The sequence below is a fragment of the Lissotriton vulgaris genome, chromosome 1_1 (assembly GCF_964263255.1).
Source record: "Lissotriton vulgaris chromosome 1_1, aLisVul1.2, whole genome shotgun sequence".
NCBI classification, from domain to species: Eukaryota; Metazoa; Chordata; class Amphibia; order Caudata; family Salamandridae; genus Lissotriton; species Lissotriton vulgaris.
In genome coordinates this window covers 18445110-18472106 of record NC_141685.1, presented here as the reverse complement: position 1 = coordinate 18472106, position 26997 = coordinate 18445110, and the positions used below count along the sequence as shown (strand labels likewise).

Here is a 26997-nt window from a genome sequence, read left to right as displayed (position 1 = left end):
TACAGGTAGGGCAAGGGCAGGGACCAATGGGTCTCTGTCCTGGGGTGGGTACACCCCCTGGCCTGCTCCTCTCCTGTGGGAGGGGGGCAGGAGCCTAGCTGTGATTGGGCAGGTTTCCCCGTCTTCAAGATGGCCGGAGCCCGGGGTCGTGCATAACCTCACCTCTCCCACCTGAGGGGTAGAGTTGGCACAGGCTGGCACACCCCCTTCCTGACGTAGGGTTGCCCACCAGTCTTCCCGCCAGAGTGTGGGTTAGAACTGGTGGGGGCCAGTTGCTCAGTACTGTCACGTTCTAATCTAGGACCCCGATCAATACTGTGACCTTATGCCCCTATACGGCTATAATCCATTTATACCCCTATAATGGCATGAAAGATCAAGAGTAATATTTCAGAAACTCGTCTCTGGCCTAACACGATCAGAGCCACATTTCAGAATCTCTTCCTCTGCAGCTCATTAGAGCAAATGACACAGCAGAAGCCACTATCTAAGATTCATAGATTACACTCCGAGTTCTTCAACAAGATAAAACTCAGCAACCTGGGAAAACCCCGCTTGCTATGTTTTGATTAGTAATAGAACTCTAATGAGCACTGAGAGATGATCACTTCCTAGTGACATCTTTATTGACGTCTTATGTCCAAAAACTTACGTCAAACAAGGCACCTTTCAGGTATAAAATTTACCAACGTTGCCTTAAGCAAACGCTGCCTCAACGACATCGATGATAGCGATGGAGTGGTGAATACAGGAGCAGAACAGCTGTCCCTTACTGAGCCCAGCAGATACAAGCTGCCCACGGACGCTGCCCCTCCTCCTCCTCGACGCGCTGAGAGAGACGCTGTCTTTTCTCCTGCTGAGAAAATCCAGCTCCGGCGTTTCCAGCCTACTCTTGCGAGTGACTGGGATATCGAGTCCTGGAAGGAGATACAAGACCTCCAACATTCTATTCCAGAGGTATGGTGTTGACTAAACCCTTAGAGAGAATTCTTGAAGCAAACCTTGGCAAAACCAACTTAACTTAAACTGCTACTTACTTACTCCCTCCCAAGTATTAGGCTTAGGTCAGGTACACTGGGGTAGGCGTAGTTAGAAGCACCAGTTGAGTACGTTAGTCAAATGTATGTATGAATGTTTATATTTTATTTATTTTAACCATTGTATGGCTAAGAAACCATATCAATGCATTTACAGTATTATTTCGCAATCCTCATTTTACTGTACGCACTTTTTATAATAACAAGTCTTGCAATTGTGGCAATTCATTTCTCTTGCATGAGAAGAAAGACTGTTCAATAAATAATACCTTTTTATTGAAAACGCCTGTCTCTCTATTTCTCTGCATCTTGGTGAAAGTAAACTGCACAACTGACTGAGTAAAATAACTGTCTATTGTTTCACACGACTCTAGAGATTGACTCTTATTCTAAGGAGCAAAGTTGTCATGTTTATGCGGTTGTTGGAAAACTGAATCCCTTCTTGTCCGTACCAGGGAAGCTGATCACTTCCTATTCAGTCAAGAAACTTTCCAGTGACCTCTGAGCTAGTTGGTAACAAAGCCAATTAAGTTTAGCATAGTCAGTAGAGACCTGGAAGACCGCACTTCTACGTCTATACTATTGTTTATGTTATTCAAATGCGCAGGGCCTATAGGGAAAATAGGAACTACACTACATGGCGCCCAACGTTTGGTAAGGCGATAAAACTACGCAAGACGTTAGAGTAACTCAGTCGTGCATTTTTCACATAGACCCCTTTCTACCGTAAATACTCCAATAGACGTCTGGAGTGGGTGAAAGGTTAAAATCTGCCCAAACTTAGTAGGAAGAGATTCCTCTGTAAAGCTCTGGTTTATTCAACGTTGAAGGATACAGTGTTCCAAAATATTGTGCACCTAATCTTTGTCTCCTTGGAGACCAGCTCTGCAAAACATTTCTGACAATAAAATGTCAGACTTAGAGAACGGAACCGCTGCACCCGCAGTAAATGCGACTCAGCAGGGTCCCGATGAAATTAATGAACCGGGTGCAATAATCATTCCAGTACATTTAAGAAAATCTATAACGTTAAAACTTATAGAAAATGGATTGACCACACAAGGTGGCACAGTCGTCTTCGTGATAGAGGCACACGAATATCGGCAGACAGAGGTATTCTATTCATGGATAAAATTTCCAGCGGCAAACACCGCAACACACGAGTTCCACTATTACAAAAAAGGGGATCGACCGGAAGAGTACGCTCCTTTCGAGGAGATTGAAATCCCATTAAAATACCAACAGCATTTGCTCTGGTTTAAAGGCGCCCTAAAACACAATGATCATATTACCAGGCTCGGTCCACTAGGTAGACCAGGAGCAACGTGGCCGGTTCTAGCCAGCTACACGCCACATCCAGACATTGATAAAATGTCAAGTGAAGAACTCTTAGTTCAAATAAGAGAATTAACAAACGCATATAGAAAGTTGGTTCAATTGACAATGGAGGATAAAACGATCCGCCAGAAATTGAAGGAAACAGATATAACAGATCAACCAATTGAGCTTGCCGTCATTATAGAAAAATTTTATGAAGAACTAGGTAAGACAGCTTGGGTGGAAAACCAGTAAAGCCCCAACTGCTCGAAAATCCAGAAAAATTATTTATTAAAAATAATTCAAACACTCCTAAAAAGAGCTGGGACGGAAATAAACAATCCACTCCCAAGGAAAAAGTTTTCCAGTCCAGAGGAAGGTCTCCTCGACGGAGGGAAAGAACTCCGATTCGAGAACACCAGTCTCCCCAGAGGGAGCCCTCTGAGAAAAGATATAACCTTAGAAATAGGGATAATTTGAAGAAGCCTGATAGATATCAAAGTATTGATACACGTCCCTCTCGATCTTTTTCGCAGAAATCGGAAAGAAGAGGACGATCAGACCCAGGAGAGCACACCAAGCCCAAAGACAAGGAACCTGCTCAAAGTAAAAAATCTCAATTTCCAAGAAAGAAGGTAGCCAGTATTAGAATAATCGAACATGCCGAGAATTCTGAGGACACAGTTGAAAAATGGGGAGTGGGCACAGACAATGCTAGACAGTGCAGCAGAAATCACCATAGCTCGCAAGATCCTGATGAGTCATCTGGAGACAGTGGACACGAATGAATACATTCAAGTAGAAACTGCCGACACCAGAGTTAGCGAGCCCCATAAGATATACGAAATAACACTGCGTATAGAGGGTGATAAGACTAGGAAAATAAGGGGTCTATTTTGGGATAAACTCTCAAAAGGCTATGACATTCTGTTAGCTGAAAAAGATTGCTCCCCAGAGTTTGTCAGGGAGTGCCCTCGTGGCGAAGAAATGATTATGCCTGCCTTCTCGAATCACATTCCAATTCACACTAAATAAACATTTGCAAGGAAATGGGCAGTGGCCCAGGCACCAGCATTATATAAAAATCATGTAGGATGGGATGAGGACTCTCCTCCACAAAATCCAGTTAAAAAGTCAACCGACTGCACAAAGCCAGTATCCCATTAAGCAAGAAGCTAAAAAACAAGTCAGGGAGATTTTAGATCAACTTGAATACCAGGGGGTGATTGAAACATGCACCTCTCAAATGAACAATCCTTTGTTTCCTGTCTCCAAACCAGACGATTCATGTCTTTTAGTTTTGGATTACAGACACCTTAACGCATGTTGCAAAACATTTGCAGTACAAAATTCGCATAGTGCTGCACTAATGAACAGCATAGTTAGGAAAAAATATAAAACAACATTAGACATATCAAATGGTTTCTTTTGTCAAAATATTGCACCAGAAAGCAGATACTTTACCGCTTTCTCAGTAATGGGGTCTCAGAAAAATTTCTGTAGGCTCCCACAGGGATTCAAGAATAGCCCAGGACTATTTTCAGCCAGAGTAACAGATTTACTACAAATGTATGATGAGGCATTATCTTATGTAGATGATATCTATCTCACAGACGGCGACTTGGAGACTCACTTGAAGAGAGTGAACACCATAATACTTGGGTTCGCAGCAGAGGGTTACAAATTCAACTTTAAAAAGTCTTGAATTGCCCATCTGACAGTAATATTTTTAGGATACGAATTATCAAGTGAAGGAAAAAGCCTAGCGGACAACTTCTTAGAAGTGCGCTGTGCTCCAAGCACCAAAAACGCTGAAGAATTTACAATCGATTCTAGGTTTTCTGAATTTCGGATGAACTTATATTCTAAATTATGCGGAGAGGGTTAAACCTCTCTACGAACTAATTAAACCTGATTTTAAACCAATCAATTGGACTCAAAAACACACAGAAATTTTGAGATCACTGCAAACAGACATGTTAGCAAAAACAAAATTAGATACACGTGATAACACACGCGATCTTGTAATCAAAGTAATCCCAGGAAGATGCGGATTCACGTGCCTGACCTCTAATGAGGGAAAAAAGGTACCAATAGCTTACAAATCACACTTGTACACAGAAGCAGAAAAAACATTCAGTCCCACAGAAAAAACTGTGAAAGCAGTAGAAACTGCATTAGCCAATGAACGAGAACTAGCACATGGCAGAAGTATAAATATCCTCACAGCGGAATCCGCCTTCGAGGCGCTATTCAGCCCAGTAAACCTGCCCACAGTGTCACTGGATCCGAAATGGATACAGTGTGTAAATTCTCTTGGAGCGGAAGATGTGAAATACTATTTCGCCCCGCAATTCGAAAAACTAAATGATTTGACTTATGAAGAAGAATATCCTCTGCCAATCGAAATTCTGCCTCTCCAACAATACTCCTGTATAATCTATACAGATAGATTTGCACAGCATTTTAACGTAGAGAACAAATCCTACGATGCAGCATGCACGATTGTTAAAGGTCGCTGGCTGTGCGGTAAATTCAGACCGAAAATAACAAAAACTGAATCAGTGAGAAACTGTTTGGCTCTGCGAGCTGAAATCATATCTTTAAAGATGGCGCTTGAAAATGCAGAACGTGAATTCCCAACACTAATGGTGTGCGATTCGCATTTTTGCGTCAACTCTTACAATAATAAGTTGCAGAGCTGGATTAAAAATGATTACAAAGATGACACAGGTGCCACAATCAAGCATAAAATGCTTTGGAAACAGGTAGTTCTTTTACAGAAAGAACTACAAAAGACTTACGTGATACATACTTTGAGTCATCAACGTGATGGCGTTCACGTTGGAGGGAATTCATTGGCTAATACAGCCACAGCGGAAGCAACTAAACCGGCTTCTGTAGCCACAAAAAAGCGTTCAGAAAAACACAGAGACGGGGAAACCATGCTGGCAGTAAAAACGTCCGTAAAAGGCGACTGTGCAGCACTACCCGTGAACTATCCACTCAATTATGCATACGTAATTGATGCAAACTCCGTTCCTTCTGCTCGAATCCCTGGAGTGGGGGATAGGGTAATTCCAAACATGAACAGGAAAAAGTTATTAATAGCAGACGCACACATGGGTGAAGGTCCAAGGCACAAAAAGATCAGGGAATCTCTGACTGAATTACAATCAGTATACTGGTGGCCGGGGATGAGCGTGCAACATCAAATATATGTGAAGAACTGTCCCAATTGTGACAGGGATCGCAATAGTGAACAGGTCCAGTCAGTTGCCCGGCTACCAATTAGAAACAGCGTAATGCTGTCTACATGCCATCCAGTGTCCTATTAATCATTTGAGACTAAACACACTTAAAAAATGTGGCCCCAGCGCTCGGCTGACGCCAAAACGGTTATAAAAGATCTGCGAGTCTTTGTCGGCACATACGCAATTGCCATGTTCCAATCTGATCAGGGTCCTGCTTTCAGCTCTCGAGCTTAGAAGGAGGCCATGGCCAGCATGGGCATTGGCTTGCGATACCCTTGTCCATCACACCCCGAAGGGAACAGTGTAGTGGAAAGAAAAAACCGAGACATAAAGCAATCTATAACAGCGAAGGTATGGTGTGATGGGTGGGTCAAACATTTAATAAGTGTCCAGTTAAGTCTTAACAATTTGCCAAGAAATTCTCTAAAAGGTTTCAGCCCATATGAACTATTGTTCGGAACTAGAATGTACATTCAGGACTTAGATAGTCAAGTATCAGTGGTAAAAGATAAGAATAAAGACTTTGACATCAAAGATCGTTTGGCTGTTTTACAAGACTTGAATGAAACAAGAAAATCCTTAAGCAACATAAAATTAAAGCAACAGCCAGCTACCACTGACGAGGTACCACCAGCCCCAGCAAGGCCTGTCTGGATTCCAAAAAATGGGGATCTAGTCAGAGAAAAAATAGCGGTGAAGAAGGAAAAGCAGTACCTGTCTTGGCAATCAACGGAACAAGATCAGTAGTACTACCGCCCCTTGCTGGTAAAAAGGAGAACAGAGTTGTATCAATCGACCTGGTAAAACCACAAGCATGTGGCCTATACTCAACAGTAGGCCCAGTGGACTCCCGAGAAACAACAGTATACCCAAACTTTCTACAATTCAAGAGGTTCAAACTAAAAGACTAATCACATTTGATAAACCTGCAGTGCACAGAGAGGGACTATGCAATAATGCCATGGAACTCGTGCCTCTTGAAACACAGATTGAAACAGTTTGTCATGAAACACCAGTCTACAATGATGTGGCATCAGAATGTGCTACCGAAAGACGAATTGAGAGAACAATCCCAACAATTGACAGAACTGCCTCTGGTTACTTCATCAACTTCGACAACTTTTCTGAGGATCAAAGCAACCCAGAAGTGATGCCAGAAATAAAGACTTTTAAAGAAAAAGCAACAGAACTCTTTCATCAACTCAAGGAAATGTACCTTATATCTCCATGGTTAGAGTTCTGGTTTGGACTAGGTGTATTTTTCCTCCTGCTTTGGCTCATCATGGTACTTTGTTTGGGAAAATTCATTGAGGGAAAATACAGTTCAATGGACACAGCAAGTCAGAACATCAGCTTAGTCCTCAAACCACACAGATCATCCCACGTGAAGAAAAGAGAACTGTCAACAGTAAATGTCACAGCCATTCCAATACCCGGCGGGGTAGTATGGGACAAAACTGACTATGAAATATATGGTCCAGTCGAAATCCTGAAATATCCTCATCAGTTCAAGGTTTCCTTAAGTGACTTTGTAAAACCAAGTACATTTTCTGATGATTGGGATTTTGAAAGTATTAATAATATGATGTCTGATTTAGTGTTGTCAGCAAGATTTACAGAACATGATTATTTACAAGGTTCGTCTAGTTATGAACAGATGTACTGCTTCTCACATTACGGAGATCATTACTTACATAAATCTGCACAACCTAGAAATGCTTTTAAATATAACCAATGGGAACATTGTGCTACTCCACCTAAAAGCAGTTCTAAAACATTCTATGAGAAATTTCAGTACTTCTCAGGGTTTAACACCAGTGATGCAGAAACGTTTTATTATAAACTGTTAGATAAAACAGGGTTGAAAACAATGCTGACAAATACTAAATTGATATTTTCAGAAGCATTTTATGAAAAAATGATGACATTTGGTTTTGATTATTGGAAAAATAACATTGAAACAAAAACAATCTGGGGTACAAAAGAGTGGCAGGTACAAGGCATAGAAGCATTATTTCGAGCATGCATGATCCTGGAACAATTAATGTTTTTAAATGACACATTTCACCAAACAACCTGTCTTGGCCTAGCTAAGATTAAAGACCTCAACAAACTGTCTATTCCAAAGCCAATACTGTATAATGCAACAACAGATATTGAAATAGACGTATCTAAAATTTTACATTTAAACAGAACACATCCTGATTGGAAAAAGTGGTTAATCTGGCCTACTGACACAAACAACTGTCAAGATAGATTCCTGAACAAAACACAGGGGTTAACAATGACCAGACCAGACCCTTGATACTCCCAGAGACAACATCCAGGGATAGTAACAACTTACAGTGTAGGGAAGCTGTGCCTTGAATGGCTAGAATCATCCACACTGGCAGAAATTAAGCAACACTTATCTTTACTTAAAGATGGTGCTGATTTGCGCAATTTTATTATGTGACCACGCAAACAGCGTCAGAAACGCTTCATAGCGGCCAGTATACATGCGGCTTACAACGAGGCTTGGAAAGTCACACAAATTGAAACAGCTGAAAAAATACGAGAAATTGATCGTATTAATTTGGAAAAATCACTTTCTGTTGTGGACAATGGGTTAATGACTCTGTCCTCCAGAATATATTCACTGGACAGTATTGTATCACCTGCCATAGATATAATAGACAAAGACTTGCTAATATTACAGCATGGCCGGTCGCAATGGCGTTCTATTGTACAGTTAGGCTGGACGCTGCAAAATCTTCGTTCAGGCTATGTGCCTTGGCGTTTAATAAACACAACGTCATTGTTTTCCATCTTTAACCACAATCAGCTTGGCACAGAAAGGAGCAGACTTTACAATCCTGAGCATCGAAAAACTTGAGAGATTACCTTTGACAATGTCAGAAAGTCCTGTCATTGAATGGATAATACACGGGATTATCACAATTCCATTAACAACTTTCCGATTTAAAAATTGCCTTGAATACATACCGACTGGCCAGTATGAACGTTTGGGTAAAGGGTACATTAAGTCAGCATGGAAATTACCATACACACACACATACTATAGTGACAGCAACAAAAATGTATTTCTTAGTGGTGAAAACTGTAAACATTCACTAAGCGGTATACTTTTGTGCCAAGGTATTAATTTACACGGAGCCTGTGAAGGAAATTCAAAGAACCTTTCATGCCACAAACATGTCACACCTGCAACGCAGATAGAGCCTTTCTTTAAGCAACTCTCGAACGGGAGTTACATTCTAATAACGGATCACAGCTGTTGTGGCCTTTTGCGAGGGAAAGCATATCTCGTTCAAGTAACTTCCATGGGCAAATGCTGTATGCAAGCATTGTTTCCAAACGGCCCTGGAGACTCAGAGAATCCCATATGGCCTCGTTTGAACATCTCTTCTATACGAATTGATACTTTAAGCAGAATGAAGTCTGTGCTTTTGCAGACAACAGTGCCCATCACGTCATCAAAAGAGACGTATGATCTCCTAGTTGCAAGGACAACATCAGAGATTCATGACCTTTTATCAACAAATTGCCCCGTGCATTTCACAGAAATGCTTAGCCAAATTCTTAACATGTCGAGTGCCATAGGCATCCCAGGCGTATTTAAGACCATTTTTACGGGACTGTTAACCCCATTCAAGGCAATTCTAGGAATCATTCCTAATTTTGTCCATTCAGTCTTTGGCGGCATACCCCTGATTTTGGGACTTGTAGCAGGCATTTTTTTTTACCCTCCTGCTCCGATATGGCAAGCCAAAACTCAGACATGACTCCGACAAGGATGGAAGAAACGATCCTAGAAATACGCTACCAGGACCGAATAACTAGAGTCCTTGGATTGGCCAGGCTGAGAGATCTGAACATGACCTGGTTTCTTTCATTCAGACCGATATGGCAGACCTGCATCTTACCTGTGCTTCGATGTATGCTATGCGGAGATGAGTGCGTGTTGGACATCTGTCTTGCACTTCCATCAGCAGTACCAATGGATATCGATACTTTGCTAAGTCCTATAACGGCTCACGCATTGTGTTGTCCCCAGCGGCTACCAATCCTGATGACGGCATTCGTTGAGACTCCTGTGCTACGACTAGGTGGTGACAGTGGAGCGAAAAATAAAAGCAACATCACCCAGGTACGACCTTCTGTGAGCATTGCTGATCCAGACTTTGATGATAGCAATCATTCTCACACCTGCCAAGTTACAGCACTATCGAACTTGGTCGAACTGTCACCTGATTTTGTAGACCAATTTTTTGAGAGCATGTCTGATATGATGTTCTCCCCCGAACAGAAACAATAATTTTAGAAAAGCATTCCAACACACAGCGTTCCCATGAACTCTGAATTCGGCCTTCAGTTTTGATCAACAAAAACTACTGAAAAGCGTTAGAACTCTATTCCCCCGTTCACCAAAAAAAAATTTTTTTTTAATTGAACATTTTTTCAAAATATTTACCTTTTTCTGGCACGCGATTCTTTGCTTAAAGTAGACCTATTCATAAAGAACAGAACTTCTATTTTTAGGTACTTCTAGAGACATAATAACCTTACATCAGCCTCTAGCACATGTTACAGCAATTGCATTTATATGTGATGAAATTATCTTGCCCTTCTTTTCTTTATAAAGAGATATTTCATGTGTAATTTTTTCGCAAAATTGTTCACTGATTACATATGCTATAATTTTGAATGATTTCTATGCTTAAAGACGTACAATACCAAAATTACCACGTATTTCAAATACGCCATTTCAAATGCGAATATGTATTTTGGGGTGGGGAATGTTACACATGCATCTTTTGCTATAGTTTTTAGTAAATTGATGGACATAAATTCGTGGAGTGGGTGTCGCGTTCTAATCTAGGAACCCGATCAATACTGTGACCTTATGCCCCTATACGGCATAATCCATTTATACCCCTATAATGGCATGAACGATCAAGAGTGATATTTCAGAAACTCGTCTCTGGCCTAACACGATCAGAGCCACATTTCAGAATCTCTTCCTCTGCAGCTCATTAGAGCAAATGACACAGCAGAAGCCACTATCTAAGATTCCTAGATTACACTCCAAGTTCTTCAACAAGATAAAACTCAGCAACCTGGGAAAACCCCGCTTGCTATGTTTTGATTAGTAATAGAACTCTAATGAGCACTGAGAGACGATCACTTCCAAGTGACATCTTTATTGACGTCTTATGTCCAAAAACTTACGTCAAACAAGGCACCTTTCAGGTATAAATATTACCAACGTTGCCTTAAGGAAACACTGCCTCAACGACATCGATGATAGCAATGGAGTGGTGAATACAGGAGCAGAACAGCTGTCCCTTACAGAGCCCATATTTACAAAAAGGGGTGGTGAGGGACAGAGTCTCTGAATTAAGCAGAAAGCTCTTACCCAGTCAAAAGATCAGGGCTAGATCCAACACCGTTTTTTAGCTCACTGCACCATCCCAGTTTCAGAACCTGGCTGTATGCAAATTAGTCTGTTCCTGTCCCAGTGCATGATGGGAACAGGACAAACCAAACTACAGAAGCCAATTCTTACACTGGGAAGGAAACAAGCTCCCGGGGACCGGTTTCTGGCATTACAGCCGTCTTCGGCCCGGTTTGCTTGAATCCTGATGGTGCAATGAGCAAGGGTCTCACATCTGAGAATACCCTTCCACGCTTAGGGTGGACAAAAATATTTACAAAAAGGGGTGGTGAGGGACAGAGTCTCTGAATTAAGCAGAAAGCTCTTACCCAGTCAAAAGATCAGGGCTAGATCCAACACCGTTTTTTTAGCTCACTGCACCATCCCAGTTTCAGAACCTGGCTGTATGCAAATTAGTCTGTTCCTGTCCCAGTGCCCCCCTTTTCTGAATCGTTTTTGGCCACTATAGGTGTGGCAGGGTATACTCAGACATGAGTCCCTTTCTCACTGCTCCATCAGGATTCAAGCAAGCCGGGCCGAAGACGGCTGAAATGCCAGAAACCGGTCCCCGGTAGCTTGTCTCCTTTCTGGTGAAGAATTGGCTTGGTAGTTTAGTCTGCCCTGTTCCCATGATGCACTGGGCCAGGGACAGACTGATTTGCATATAGCCAGGTTCTGAGCTGGGATGGGGCAGTGAGATAAATAACGGTGATGGATCAAGCCCTGATCTTTGGACTGGGTAAGAGTGGTCTGCTCAATTCAGACACTCTGTTCATCACCACCCCCTTTTCTGAATCGTTTTTGGCCACTATAGGTGTGGCAGGGTATACTCAGACATGAGTCCCTTTCTCACTGCTCCATCAGGATTCAAGCAAGCCGGGCCGAAGACGGCTGAAATGCCAGAAACCGGTCCCCGGTAGCTTGTCTCCTTTCTGGTGAAGAATTGGCTTGGTAGTTTAGTCTGCCCTGTTCCCATGATGCACTGGGCCAGGGACAGACTGATTTGCATATAGCCAGGTTCTGAGCTGGGATGGGGCAGTGAGATAAATAACGGTGATGGATCAAGCCCTGATCTTTGGACTGGGTAAGAGTGGTCTGCTCAATTCAGACACTCTGTTCATCACCACCCCCTTTTCTGAATCGTTTTTGGCCACTATAGGTGTGGCAGGGTATACTCAGACATGAGTCCCTTTCTCACTGCTCCATCAGGATTCAAGCAAGCCGGGCCGAAGACGGCTGAAATGCCAGAAACCGGTCCCCGGTAGCTTGTCTCCTTTCTGGTGAAGAATTGGCTTGGTAGTTTAGTCTGCCCTGTTCCCATGATGCACTGGGCCAGGGACAGACTGATTTGCATATAGCCAGGTTCTGAGCTGGGATGGGGCAGTGAGGTAAATAACGGTGATGGATCAAGCCCTGATCTTTGGACTGGGTAAGAGTGGTCTGCTCAATTCAGACACTCTGTTCATCACCACCCCCTTTTCTGAATCCTTACAGAGCCCAGCAGATACAAGCTGCCCACGGACGCTGCCCCTCCTCCTCCTCGACGCGCTGAGAGAGACGCTGTCTTTTCTCCTGCCGAGAAAATCCAGCTCCGGCGTTTCCAGCCTACTCTTGCGAGTGACTGGGATATCGAGTCCTGGAAGGAGATACAAGACCTCCAACATTCTATTCCAGAGGTATGGTGTTGACTAAACCCTTAGAGAGAATTCTTGAAGCAAACCTTGGCAAAACCAACTTAACTTAAACTGCTACTTACTTACTCCCTCCCAAGTATTAGGCTTAGGTCAGGTACACTGGGGTAGGCGTACTTAGAAGCACCAGTTGAGTACGTTAGTCAAATGTATATATGAATGTATATATTTTATTCATTTTAACCATTGTATGGCTAAGAAACCATATCAATGCTTTTACAGTATTATTTCGCAATACTCATTTTGCTGTGCGGACTTTTTTTAATAACAAGTCTTGCAATTGTGGCAATTCATTTATCTTGCATGAGAAGAAAGACTGTTCAATAAATAATACCTTTTTATTGAAAATGCCCGTCTCTCTATTTCTCTGCATCTTGGTGAAAGTAAACTGCACAACTGACTGAGTAAAATAACTGTCTATTGTTTCACACGACTCTAGAGATTGACTCTTATTCTAAGGAGCAAAGTTGTCATGTTTATGCGGCTGTTGGAAAACTGAATCCCTTCTTGTCTGTACCAGGGAAGCTGATCACTTCCTATTCAGTCAAGAAAGTTTCCAGTGACCTCTGAGGTAGTTGGTAACAAACCCAATTAAGTTTAGCATAGTCAGTAGAGACCTGGAAGACCGCACTTCTACGTCTATACTATTGTTTATGTTATTCCAATGCGCAGGGCCTTTGGGAAAATAGGAACTACACTACAGTACAGCAAGTGGTCTGGAGAAGCACACAAAGGCGGAATTCCTTTGAAGCTTCCCCTGCCCATCCCGGGGGAGGAGGCTTGGTACCTCGTCCCAGGATGTGCATTGTTGCAGGCCCAGGAAAGCGGGGGTTCTCCACCCAGGGGTCCAGCAACATGTCTGCTGTGTGGCAGCCTAGGCAGCCTGTCAGACAAGACGTGGATTGTAGGTTAGGGGGCATCTCTAAGATGCCCTCCGTAGTGCATTTTGGGTTTACATTTGTTTTATTGGTTTCAACAAATACAGTGCAATGCATTGTTGACTCCATGAATACAGGCAAATGACAGACTGAAGTAACCACTGGGCATGAAGTTGCGCATACCCTGCAAGGGCTGTCAGGCCCCACGAATTTGACATTAAATCCCACACTGGCATCAGTGTGGGTTTAACACGCTGAGAAGTTTGATATCAAACTTGTAAGTCTTCAGTGTAGCCATCATGTTGCTGTGGAGTTTGTAATGACAATCTCCCAGCACCATATACTCTTAATGGCATCACTACACTTACAGTGCACAGGAATGGCTCTGGGTACTGTAGGGGCACAGGGCTCATGTACCTATGCCCACACCATTGGCATAGGGCACCCAGCTAGAGGGGTGGCTGATGTATGCCAGGGTAGTGGGTGTGTGGGCTTGGCACACAGGGGTGTGTGCCATGTCGACTCTTTGTTTAGTTTTGCACCAGGAAACTCAGCCTGCAAAGGCAGTGTGTGTGTGTGTGTGTGTGTGTCAGGGTACATGGCCCCTAAGGGTGGCACAAAAAATGCTGCAGCCCTTAGGGGTCTTCTCTGGTCACAATGCCCTGGGTACCATTTAATAGGGGCTGACATGTGGCCAGAGATGCCAATTGGGTTAAGGCTTTAGTACAGTTTTTAGGGAAGGAGCACAGGCCCTGGGCACCTGATTGGCAGGGACCCAGAGCACACCAAGGAAAAGTACATCAGGTATCAAGTAAAAAGTGGGGGGTACTGCAACAGAAACTCACTTTCTCACAGTCCGTAGATGAACTGCTGTGGATTTATGTGGGACAAATCCCAACTGTACAGGGGAGACTATTTTCTCTAGTAGGAGGGATAGCCGAGTCGCATCACCTCAGGCAGGAATTTATTATCACTGTTACGCAGTGGCAGAGGGCGATAAGAGGTACACTTACAGGATCTTTCCAGGCTTAGGGGGCACCGATATGATTGCATCACTTATAGACGCCAGCGACACACCGCCTTTCAATGCCTCAGCATACGCCTCCAGCAGGTATGCAGCTGGTATTTGTTTGTAAATCTCGACACCTGACCTTCAGATACCAGTGACTTTCCTCCTCCTAAGGCGTCTATAGTGGCAACAATCTGTGGCCCAGAGAGCGATGGCTTATGACAGGATATGAGAGCCAATTTATATAGCGCTGCACAGCAAATTCGGGATAGAAATGTCCTGGCGCTAATATGAGCACATAAGTATCAAAATCACACAGTCCCTGAACACAAACAGAAAGGTTTTGATTTATTTCCTGAAAGAACTCATGTTTTCTTGGGTGCACAGGGCAGGTGGGACGGCATTCCATTCCAGGTACCTGCAGTCACAAGAGGCAGAGAGCAGCCATCTATTCTGATTTTGCTAAACTTAGAGACTTTACCCAGAAAAGCATGGTGGGATCTCACCACTCGGCAAGCTGATACCAGGCAAAAAGAAAGGACAAATAAGAATGAACCCCTGATTGTAAACCGTGTATGACATAAAGTGCTTTAAATTGACATCTTTTCAGGACAGGAAGCTGGTGCAATTTGACCAGTTTGTTGGAGATCAACGTTGATTTTTTTATCCTCAGAACCAACCCAGCTGCTGTTTTTGTAGCAGCAGCAGCAATCTATGAAGGCGATACGTATAAAGAGATGCAGAAATTCCTTCTTGATAGAATCAGAACCAGAACCAGGTCCTTCCTAGATGAAGCCGGGATGAACTGAAGTGTTTTCTGATAACTTTCAGCAGTCAGAAGCCTGTAGAGCAGGTGATTTTAAAGTATCCTTTTAAGGACAGATGCAAATCCACCCAAACTCCCAGGTTAATGACCAGATGGAATGGGGTGGACAGAGATCCCAACGACACCGGTCACCACCCTTGTGCCGTGAGGCTCCGGACCCAAATATCACTATTTCAGTTTTTTTCACTGTTCAGCGTCAGGGATTTGAGCTCATCCAATCATCAACTTCCAGGCGGCAGCTCCTAAAATTACTGGGCATTTTATCTGTATTTAATTCTAATCTAATGCTTTGTGTATATTCGAGTAGAGGTGATGTCGAATGACTTGATCAGGCTGGCCAAGTGGGCCAAGTAAAGATTGAAAAGATTGTGACTCAAAACAAGTCCCTGGTCGCCCTACAATCGAGGCTCGGATAGGCTGAAACCAGTCTTGGGTTGCTTCTGTTCCGGTTCAGAAAGGATCTGGATTGGCTCTTCAGGCTGGAATGCTCCTATTGGAAGGAGTCTAAAGCTGATTTGCAGATGTCTGCTTCCTGTTTGAGGTGGCATTGTGGCCAAAAACCAGTTGATCTCCCTCTCTGACTTGGCCTGGTTGGGACCAGGAGGTGAGCCGGAGTCTAGTGAGCACTAGCATGTGGGCAGGGCTTGTTATAGACCAGGATGTGAGCCGGAGTCTAGTGAGGGCCAGGACGTGAGCTGGGGCCTGGTGGGGACCAGGATATGAACCAGTGCCTGGTGGACCAGGTTGTGAGCCAGAGCCTTGTGAGGACCAGGACGTGAGCTGGGACCTGGGGGACTAGGATGTGAGCCGGAGTCTAGTGAGGGCCAGGACGTGAGCTGGGGCCTGGTGGGTACCAGGACGTGAGCTGGGGCCTCGTGGGTACCAGGACGTGAGCTGTTACCAGGACGTGAGCTGGGACCTTGGGGACTAGGATGTGAGCCAGGGCCTTGTGAGGACCAGGCCATGAGCCAGGGTCTTGTGAGGACCAGGACGTGAGCTGGGACCTGGGGTACTAGGATGTGAGCCAGGGCCTTGTGAGGACCAGGACGTGAGCCGGCGCCTGGTGGACCAGGATGTGACCCGGAGCCTGGTGAGGACCAGGACATTAGCCGAAGTATGTTAATGACCAGAATGCTGAGCCGCGGGCCTGGTGGACTAGGATACTGAGCCAGCTCACGCTCCCTTTGTGAGGTCAGACTAAACACCCGGTCCTTCCTCTCTTGCAGGACCAGGCACAGGCCAGCACAGTGATCCAAGAACACCAGAGCCTGGGACGCTGGACTTGCACCCCCAGTTTTTCATTGTATTTCTCCCTGAAACAGATAAAACTGTGTGAAATCTCCTTGAGAGAGATCCACGTTATCTCTGATCTCACTGGACTCACAATCTGCAGAAAGAGGTTGAGAATGAAAGTCCTTGCACATTAACTGTTCTATTCTTCTCTGCCACGATGCCCAGAGAGGTACCAAATATTTCTGTAGAGTGATCCCCCGAATATTCATGCCTGTACTTTCATATAATACATAAGTGCATTCGGGGGGTTGTAGTATCCGTTACTTCACTAAAGACAGTGGTTTAAAAAATAAACTCCATGCTTGGAGGAGATGTGTGCCTGTCATGAGCCATCTGGGGCTCAATAATAACTCTGGGTACTTTTCAAAAACTCGGATTATGAGCTCTTAAAAAAAATTATATGTCAGGGAAGGAGTATCTCTGGTGAGAGCAGCGGCTGAGGCATTCCACACTCCTCCTACCCAGAGGACAAGCCAGGATAGGCCTCTCCTCCTGACCCAACATGGCAGGTTTCATAACAGCACAGTACAGGACTCACCTCCTTTGAATCACCCCACTAGGACAAGACAGGCCTCTCCTCCTACCCGCGCAGGACAGGCTTCACCTCCTCCGCATTCCCCTGGACAGACCTCAGCTCCTCTGCACCCCTGGACAGGATTCGCCTCCTCTGCACCCCCTGGACAGGCCTCACCTCCTCTGCACACCCTGGACAGGCCTCACCTCCACTGTAACCCATGGACAGGCCTCACCTCATTTGCACCCCTGGACAGGCTTCACCTCCTCTGCACCCCCTTGACAGGCATCACTTCCTCTTCACCCCCTTGACAAGCCTCATCTCCTCTGCACTCCCCTGGACAGGCCTCACCTGCTCTGCATCCCTTCAACTGCGCCCCCTGTACACATCTCACCTCCTCTGCACCCCCCTGGACAGGCCTCAACTCCTCTGCATACCCTGGACAGACCTCACCTCCTCTGCACCCCTTGGACCAGCCTCATCACCTCTGCACCTCCTGCACACACCTCACCTCCTCTGCTCCCCCATGGACAGGCCTCACTTCCTCTGCACCCCTTGGACAGGCCTCAACTCCTCTGCACACCCTGGACAGGCCTCACCTCCTCTGCACCTGCTTGGACAGGCCTCACCTCCACTACACCCCCTGCCCAGGACAGGCCTCAACTCCTTTGTACTCCCATGGACAGGCCTCACCTCCTATGCACCCCCTTGGACAGGACTCACCTCCTCTGCACCCCCTTGGGCAGGCCTCACCTCCTCTGCACTCCCTTGGGCAGGCCTCACCTCCTCTGCACCCCTCCTGGAAAGGCTGCATCGCCACTGCACCCCCAGCCCAGGACAGGCCTCCACTCCTCTACACCCCCTGAACAGGTCTCACCTCCTCAGCACAGTACATGCCTCACCTCTTCTGCACCCCCTGGACAGGTGTCAGAGTGCAGGAAAAATTAATCAAAGCTCTTCTTTGTTCCGCAGTATCTGCCATTGAACCAGCATTGCAAGGATCACCTGCTCGCTAAAGGTCGCGGGTGATTATAGCGTGGAAACGGGCATTCTCCCCTGTACTACCAACAGGGAGGACCGTAATGCAAGTTGCTGGTCTAGTAGTGAGCTCCTGGACACAGACGCGAGGTCTAGACTAGCTGTGAAGTGCGCCGGTTGATGTTAGAACCGAGGCACTTCACCAACTGATTTTCAGAGATTAGTCATGTTCTTTCTGTAGTCTGGTTAGATAGAAATAGTGCAGTTTTGTGCCAGGCTTAGGCGCAGGTTAGAGCGCATCAGTGCGTCGGTTAGTTAGTTAGGTAATTTAGAACTAGAGAGGAATACAAATTTAAAGTAAGTAAGAAAAAAGAAATATAAAGAGAAGAATTAATACTTACCCATTGAATACTTCAGTTCCTGATTTCTTCGTCGCTTGGTTGACAGCGGAGGCTCCAGAAGGTTCCTAAGTGAGAAGTAAGAAAAATTCTGAAGATAAGAAAGTAAGGCAGAGAGTGAATGATTGAATGAGTGAAAAAGAATAAATTAACTCACAGAGTTAAAGGGTGCTAAAATGTTGTTTATAATGCAGGTTACCAAAGAATAAAATACTCATATTAAAGAATAGAAGAGGAGCAAATGCCATAGGCACTATGGGTAAGGAAATGTGTATATATATTATAGAGAGAGCGAGAGCAAGAAAGTGGAGAAGGAACTGTAGGAAATAAGTAATGGTGTGCTTTTCTGTTACAGCGATTTCCACTCATGCTTTAAGATAGAGAGGGAGTAAGAAAGGCATAAAATGGAGTACGGCAGAAAGGAAGAAGAAGAGTGGAAGAGCCAGAAGGTCAGGCAGCCTCTTCTCTGTCCCATTCCCCTTTCCCCCGGCTGGGTTCACACAGCCACTAGTTAACTCTTCAGTTGGTGGCTGTGGGAAAACCAGTGGTGGAATTTGGAAAATCTCATCGTTCTGCTCCTGGGAGTGTCGGCACTGTGAGTAACTTCGACCCTTGACAGAGTGAAGTGCCCTTGTCAATACTCGCCCGAGCAGAATGGCTGAAGAGTTCGATTTAAAAAATGTAGGAAATATTCTTAAGGAGATTCAACAAGAGTTAATAGCAGTCAGAGAGGAAAATAAGGTAATCAAATTTGAAACGAAGGCCCACATTTTCTTAAGTCAGTGCTCGTTGTACTTAATGTGTCGGCCCACTGTCTTCCCAGTACACACTCTCGTACAGCATTCATCTTGTCGTATCTCAATGGGGACGCAGCCTGTGGTCAATGCCCCTGGTCACCCAAGACACACCAATTTTATATAACTTCGAGGAATTCAAGAAAGAGTTTTTGCGACTTTTTGATCGTCGGAAGTTGGCACAGGCTACGGATAATTAATTACTGGAGTTGAGGCAAGGGAATCGAAAGCTTGTCACTCACCTGGCCCAATTTAACAAACTTGTTGTAGAAATTGAATGGCCGGAGGCCAAAAGGGCAGCTTTGTTCTATCGGGGTTTGAAAGATGACTTAAAGGATGCTTTGTCACTGATCCCAAATCGCCCTACAGAAGTTTCAGCTTTGATTGATCTCGTTTTAGAGATAGACTATCGAAAAACGGAAAGAAGGGGTGAAAGATTACGTGAATTTCGGCCCAGTGTACCACGCTTTGACCAGGTCAGAGCAGAGGTTGTTAAATCTTGTGATAGAGAACATGGAGTCGAACCTATGCAAATTGGAACTATTAGAGGCCCCCTTTCCAAAGAAGAGAAAGAAAAGCGTCAACAGAATAATCCATGGCTTTATTGTGGTATTAGTGGACATTTTGTAAAGGAATGTCCCAAGAAGCCAAAAACCTTCAAGAAGGAAAACTCTCTGCACCATCAGTAGAAGGAGTTGGGCTGGTGGTTGCTAACAAGGATATAACTCCGATTTCTCACCAAGTAGCCAATACTCTACAATCTTCCACTCCACACCTCATTCTGATGATGACCCTAAGATTTCGAGACAGAGTTCTTTCAGGAGTGGCTATGATGCTGGACTCCGGTGCTACGGGGAACTTTTGTGACCTCAAATATGCCTCGAAAATAGGTTTGAAGGCATTACCTAAAAAAAAGAAGTGAGGCAGTTAGGGCTGTTGACAGTACAAATTCATCTTCTAACCCAATAACCAGTCACACGGAAGATGTGGAACTTGTTTCTGTTAAAGTTCAAAAGGAAGAGATTCAATTTAACTAGATTGATGCTCCACAGTTTGGAATCATCCTGGGTTTGCCTTGGTTAACTGAACACAACCCAACAATTAAATGGAGTGATCGACCTTGAAGTTTAACTTAAGTTATTGATTGGAGAATTGCTTCGGAGAAAAGCGGAAAGAGCAAGATGGAAATCCAGCAGCTTTATTATGTGAGCAAAAGATGATGGTGTGTGCGGTTCAAACTGTGAGTCTTATGGTAGAACATCAAGCGTTTGCTGAAGTTTTCAGTGAATCGGAAGCAAAGAAGTTGCCCCCACATCAGTCGTATGGCTGCAAAATTGATTTGGAACCTGGATCTAATCTTCCTTATAGCCGAATGTATGCGCTTACTGAAGCTGAAAACCGTCATCTTAAAGATTACATTCAGGAATACAGAGAAAACAGGTTCATACGACCATCATAGTCCCCCGTTTCTTCACCATTATTTTTCATTCCGAAACGTGACAGAGATCTGAGAATGTGTATAGATTTTCGTACACTGAACAAGATTACAATAAAGAATTGTTATCCTCTTCCCCTGATTTCAGTTCTTCTAGATCATGGGTACTCACAAACTTTCTCTCAGGGGCCAAATTTATAGTGTGGTTTGTGGCCGTGGGCCGCACCTGTGGGGGCAGGGGCACTGGGGGTGGGGGGCGTGTCTAAAGCAAAAAAAACGGAGACCATGAGGTTAAACACAGGTCCCTGCAGCGGACGCTTTCGTCCACTGAACCACCAGACCCAGCACACACACACACACCTCTCTCTCTCTCTTGCTCGCTCTCTCACCCTCACTCTGACTGTCTCCCTCTCTCTCTCTCCCTCTGCCTCCCACCCTCCGTCTGTCTCTGTCTTTGTCTGTCTCCCTCCCTCTGTCTCTGCCTCCCTCCCTCTGTCTCCCTCCATCTGTCTCTGTCTGTCTCCCTCCCTCTCTCTTTCTCCCTCTGCCTGTCACCCTCTTTCAACCTCCCTCTGTCTGTCACCCTCTGTCTCACTCCGTCTCCCTCTTCCTCTGTCTCCCTCTCCCTCTGTCTCACTCTCCCTCTGTCTCACTCTCCCTCTGTCTCACTCTCCCTCTGTCTCACTCTCCCTCTGTCTCCCTCTTCCTCTGTCTCCCTCTTCCTCTGTCTCACTCTCCCTCCCTCTGTCTCCCTCCTTCCTCTGTCTCCCTCTCCCTGTCTCCCTCCTCCCTCTGTCTTAAAGTCCTTGCACATTAACTGTTCTACTCTTCTCTGTCATAATGCTCCCCAGGAGGTACCAAATATTTCCGTAGAGTGATTCCCCGAATATTCATGCCTGTACTTTCATATAATACATAAGTGCATTCTGGGGGTTGTAGAATCCGTTACTTCACTAAAGACAGTGGTTTAAAAAATAAACTCCATACTTGATGGAGATGTGTGCCTTTGTCATGAGCCATCTGGGGCTAAATAATAACTCTGGGTACTTTTCAAAAACTCGGATTATGAGCTCTTAAAAAAAATGATATGTCTGGGAAGGAGTATCTCTGGGTGAGAGCAGCGGCTGAGGCATTCCACACTCCTCCTATCCAGAGGACAAGCCAGGACATGCTTCTCCTCCTACCCCAACATGGCAGGTTTCATAACAGCACAGTACAGGACTCACCTCCTTTGAATCACCCCACTAGGACAAGACAGGTCTCTCCTCCTAACCCGTGCAGGACAGGCTTCACCTCCTCTGCATTCCCCTGGACAGACCTCAGCTCCTCTGCACCCCTGGACAGGATTCGCCTCCTCTGCACCCCCTGGACAGGCCTCACCTCCTCTGCACACCCTGGACAGGCCTCACCTCCACTGTAACCCATGGACAGGCCTCACCTCATTTGCACCCCTGGACAGGTCTCACCTCCTCTGCACCCCTGGACAGGCCTCACTTCCTCTGCACCCCTGGACAGGCCACACCTCCTCTGAATCCCGCCAACTACGTTCTTCCAGCCAAGCCCTCGCCACCGTACCTTCTCATACCTGGCTGCTAAAACATGGAACTCACTCCCCACTTACCTTCGCCTTACCCAGAACCACCTAGCATTCAGAAAGCAACTTAAAACGTGGATATTAGACAAGTAATCCTCCTCCCCTTCCTAAGCGCCTTGAGACCCTCTGGGTATGTAGTGCGCTATATAAATTCTCTGACTTGACTGACTTGACTTGACAGGATTCACCTCCACTGTAACCCCTGGACAGGCCTCACCTCCAATGTAACCCCTGGATAGGCCTCACCTTCTTTGCATCACCCCCACCAGGACAAGACAGGCCTCGCCTCTTCTGCACCCCCCCCAGACAGGCTTTACCTACTCTGTACCCCTTGGACATGTCTCACCTCCTCTGCACCCACTGGAAGGCCTCATTTCCTCTGCACCCACTGGAAGGCCTCACTTCCTCTGCACCGCTCAGGACAAGCCCCACTTCCTCTGCACACCCTCTGGACAGGCGTCACCTCATCTGCACCCCCTGGATAGGCATCGCTTCCTCTGCACCCCCTGGACAGGCATCACTTCATCTTCACCCCTGGACAGGCATCACCTCCTCTGCACTCCCCTGGACAGGCCTCACCTGCTCTGCATCCCTTCGACAGGCCTCCCCTCCTGTGTGCCCCCTTCACACACATCATCTCCTCTGCACCCCCATGGACAGGCCTCAACTCCTCTGCACACCCTGGACAGGCCTCACCTCCTCTGCATCCCTTGTACAGGCCTCCCCTCCTCTGCGCCCCCTTCCCACACTTCATCTCCTCTGCACCACCATGGACAGGCCTCACTTCCTCTGCACCCCTTGGACAGGCCTCACCTCCTCTGCACCCACTTGGACATGCATCACACCTCCGCACCCCTGGAGAGGCCTCACCTCCACTGTACACCAACCCAGGACAGTCCTCAACTCCTTTGTACTCCCCTGGACAGGCCTCACCTCCTCTGTACCCCCTTGGACAGGACTCACCTCCTCTGCACCCCTCCTGGATAGGTTGCACCGCCACTGAACCCTCTTGACAGGCTTCACCTTGTCTGCACCCCTCCTGGATAGGCTGCACCGCCACTGCACCCCCAGCCCAGGACAGGCCTCAACTCCTCTGCCCCCCCTGAACAGGTCTCACCTCCTCAGCACAGTACAGGCCTCTTCTCTTCTGCACCCCCTGGACAGGTGTCAGGGTGCAGGAAAAAGGAATCAAAGCTCTTCTTTGTTCCGCAGTATCTGCCATTGACCGGCATTGCAAGGATCACCTGCTCGCAAAAGGTTGCGGGTGATTATAGTGCAGAACTGGGCATTCTCCCCTGTACTACCAACAGGGAGGACAGGGGTTCAAGTTGCCGGCCTAGTCCTGCGCTCCTGGATACAGGCGCGAGGTCTAGACTATCTGTGAAGTGCGCCGGTTGACTTTAGAACCGAGGCACTTCACCAACTGATTTTCAGAGATTAGTCATGTTTTTTCTGTAGTCTAGTTTGATAGAAATAGTGCAGTTTTGTGCCGGGCTTAGGCGCAGATTCGAGTACTTCGGTTAGTTAGTTCGGTAATTTAGAACTAGAGAGAAATACCAATTTAAAGTAAATAGGAAAAAATAAATATAAAGAGAAGAATTAATACTTACCCATTGAATACTTCAGTTCCTGATTTCTTCGTCGCTTGGTTGACAGCGGAGGCTCCAGAAGGTTCCTAAGGGAGAAGTAAGAAGAATTCAGATAAGAAAGTAAGGCAGAGAGTGAATGAACGAATGAGTGAAAAAGAATAAATTAACTCACAGAGTTAAAGGGTGCTAAAATGTTGTTTATAATGCAGGTTACCAAGGAATGAAGTACTTATATTAGCCCCTTCGCTGCGGGGCTATTCCGCCGCAGCGCTATGGGGAAGGCGGGACCGCGCGCGTTGTGCATTTTGTTTCCTTAATTTTCCAGGCCACATATTGATCTGCAATCATTGATGACATATTCTAGAACTAACTTTTCACGCAAAGCAATTGCAACACCCAACTGAACACATTGCAGCCAATATAATTAAATAACCATGTTCTGATGGACATGGGGCATCCCCATTATGTTGTAAGGTAACTTTCTATAAGTGGCATTTTCAGAATTGTAATTTAAAATTCGACATCAACATCAGTTTGGATTTTAATTCAGGATTCCAGAGACACCAAACTTAAACCAAACATCTCTTACCATTAGGAAATTACACTTCTAAAATGTAACACGGCAACTCCAATGTTATCCTATGGGATGACAGGCTGCGCTGTAGTAAAAAACAAATGTAAGAGCTTTTCACCACCAGGACACGTAAAACATAAAAGTACATGCCCAACTTTTTTAATACTGCACCCTGCTCTTGGGGCTATCCAGGGCCTACCTTAGGGGTAACTTACATGTATTAACAAGTACTGGCATAGCCAATAGGTCTCACCAGCTTCAAAAGAGACCTTAAAATACACATTCTCACTAAATATTGGGGAATTTAATTCCCTGCTCTCCTTTCTGACTACTTTCCCTCCTCCTTCCTCAGGCAACTCCGCCTACCTCTCGCACTCACACACCCCCCTCCTGACACACCCCTCTCTCCTCCCTTACCAACCCATTCTTTTCTCAATCTCTCCACTCTTCGCTTTCCTATATTCCCTCACACCCTACCAAGTCTGCCGAGCCCTCCTTGGTATACAGTAAAATTGTTATCAATAAAGACATTCTTGTTCTTTTAATTGGTTTTTGTTTACCTTCTACTCACTCATCTCACTACGTACTCTAAATTTTTCTTTTTGCTCTGTCAGACCACCTTGTATAATTTGTTTCACTCATAACAATTGGTGCTTTCTTGTTTATAATTTTGCAAATGTAAAGCGCTCTGATACCCTCGGGTGGAGCTAGCGCTATATAAAACCTTGAAAATAAACCTTTGGGACCTTAGAAGTGATTAGCCAGAGCTATTGACTTTGGCAATGTTTTTAAGCTATGTTACCCAAGTAGACAGATATGCCTAAGTAGAAAAGAGAGCGTTTGATGTACCCAGCAGATGGACCGTGAAGTTTGAGAACTTAACTTGGTGTTGGAGCAAATCCTGCAATGTCCATTTTTGACGTGTTGCACTCCTACTGCTGAAACAAGGCCCATGGAGACACCAATGGGTGAGGTGTACTGGCGTCAAGGGTCCTTTGATCTCAGTGCCAAAGTTACTGTTGCTATAGGGTGTGCTACTTCGTAGGCCTGCCTGCAAGACTGGAGGTGAACTTCAGTATGGATTGTGGTAACCTTTATGGTTAACCCACACCTGCCACGGATAGGGTCCACCTGCTGGTGCCAAGACACCAGGGCTTCGAAGGTCCAGCTGGGCCTCCTAAGGTCTAGCATGGGAATATGCTCCCTCAGGAGAATGGTCTGGTGGTCTGGTAAGAAAGCTGAACCTGGTTCCCCAGTTCCAAATTCAGCATCTCTGGCCACAGAGCCAAACCCTCACCCCCACTGAACACCACACTGCCCCACTGAGAAAAACTTGCAGTGCCTTCAGCTACAACCCAATTGTGCCCCGCTATAAACACCTGGATGCGACACATTTCAAATTAAGCAACAGACAAGAGTAATATGCTGCCTGAAAGAAAAACAAGTAATAACATCCTAGAAAAGCAAACACTTATAGGGAATGCAAGATTAAGTAACGCATGTGAAATATAAACAGGAACAACATGGTTACCTCAACACTTTTAGACTCACTATTTAGAAATCAAAGGGTGTTTTGCCTGAAAAGCAAAGGACATGACTACAGGGCCCGGAAGAGACCCGTTCAATGTCCATTGCTTATATTCTTATAAAACCTAAGCAGTATGATTTAAAAAGACCACATCCCTGAACACAGAGCTGCGGTACACATGTTATAAACAAAAATAAGGAAAACAGTCAATAGGGATTGCATTGAACGTTTTCCACTACACGCACCAACAGAAAGACGAGAAAAAGAAAGTACTGTTTCACTGGCAAACTCCGCGAAGTGGCGCTAATGTGTTTAGGTGTGAACAAAACCAATCTGGTCACTTTGCGACCCCTTTTTTTTGCTTTACTTTGTTATTTTTCTTATTTTGAACCTTTTTAGGTCGAGGACTGTGTCGCACTGCATAGCACTGCGTAGCAGTGTGGGCAGAGCTCTGAGATTTAATGTTTCTTAGTTAGGGGGCTTGAACCCGCCCCTCTTTTCCATTGGCTGGCTTCCTAAACGGAGGCCAGCCATTGGAGGAGGGGGGTGTCACTCGGTTCAAGCCCCGTCTTCTACGGATTTGGGTGCGTTTTTTAAGCTTCTTTCTTGTTTTCTTTCTCCCCTCTTCCAATTGGCTGGAATTTTACCTTCCAGCCAACGGGAAGAGTAGAGAAAGAAAACCACGCCCCCAAATCGGAAAATGACCGTGCTTTCTCCGAGGCATTTTTTTCTCGCCTCGGAGAGTTTGGTGTTATTTAACTCATTTGTTTGTTTTTTTGGTCCTCGTCTCTGACCCTGCCGCCACAGCGCTCTGCAGCGCAGTAGCCTTGCTCGGTTTGGTTGTCAAATGG

The 26997-nt window shown here is 45.5% G+C and overlaps 1 protein-coding gene across 5 annotated transcripts in view; it reads right to left on the bottom strand.

Moving 5' to 3' along the window:
• Positions 1-26997, bottom strand: part of LOC147736989 (uncharacterized) — a 412373-nt gene that overhangs the window by 54796 nt on the left and 330580 nt on the right. For 2 of the 5 annotated variants that reach the window (XM_086955863.1, XM_086955700.1), the window contains one exon: positions 24066-24130. The exons of 1 other annotated variant lie outside the window; for it this stretch is intronic. The gene's annotated coding sequence lies outside the window, so the exon portion shown is untranslated. Of the gene's footprint in view, positions 1-18635; positions 18708-24065; positions 24131-26997 lie in introns of those variants that run through there. 2 more of the 5 variants (XM_086955788.1, XM_086955630.1) reach the window with 2 other exon arrangements.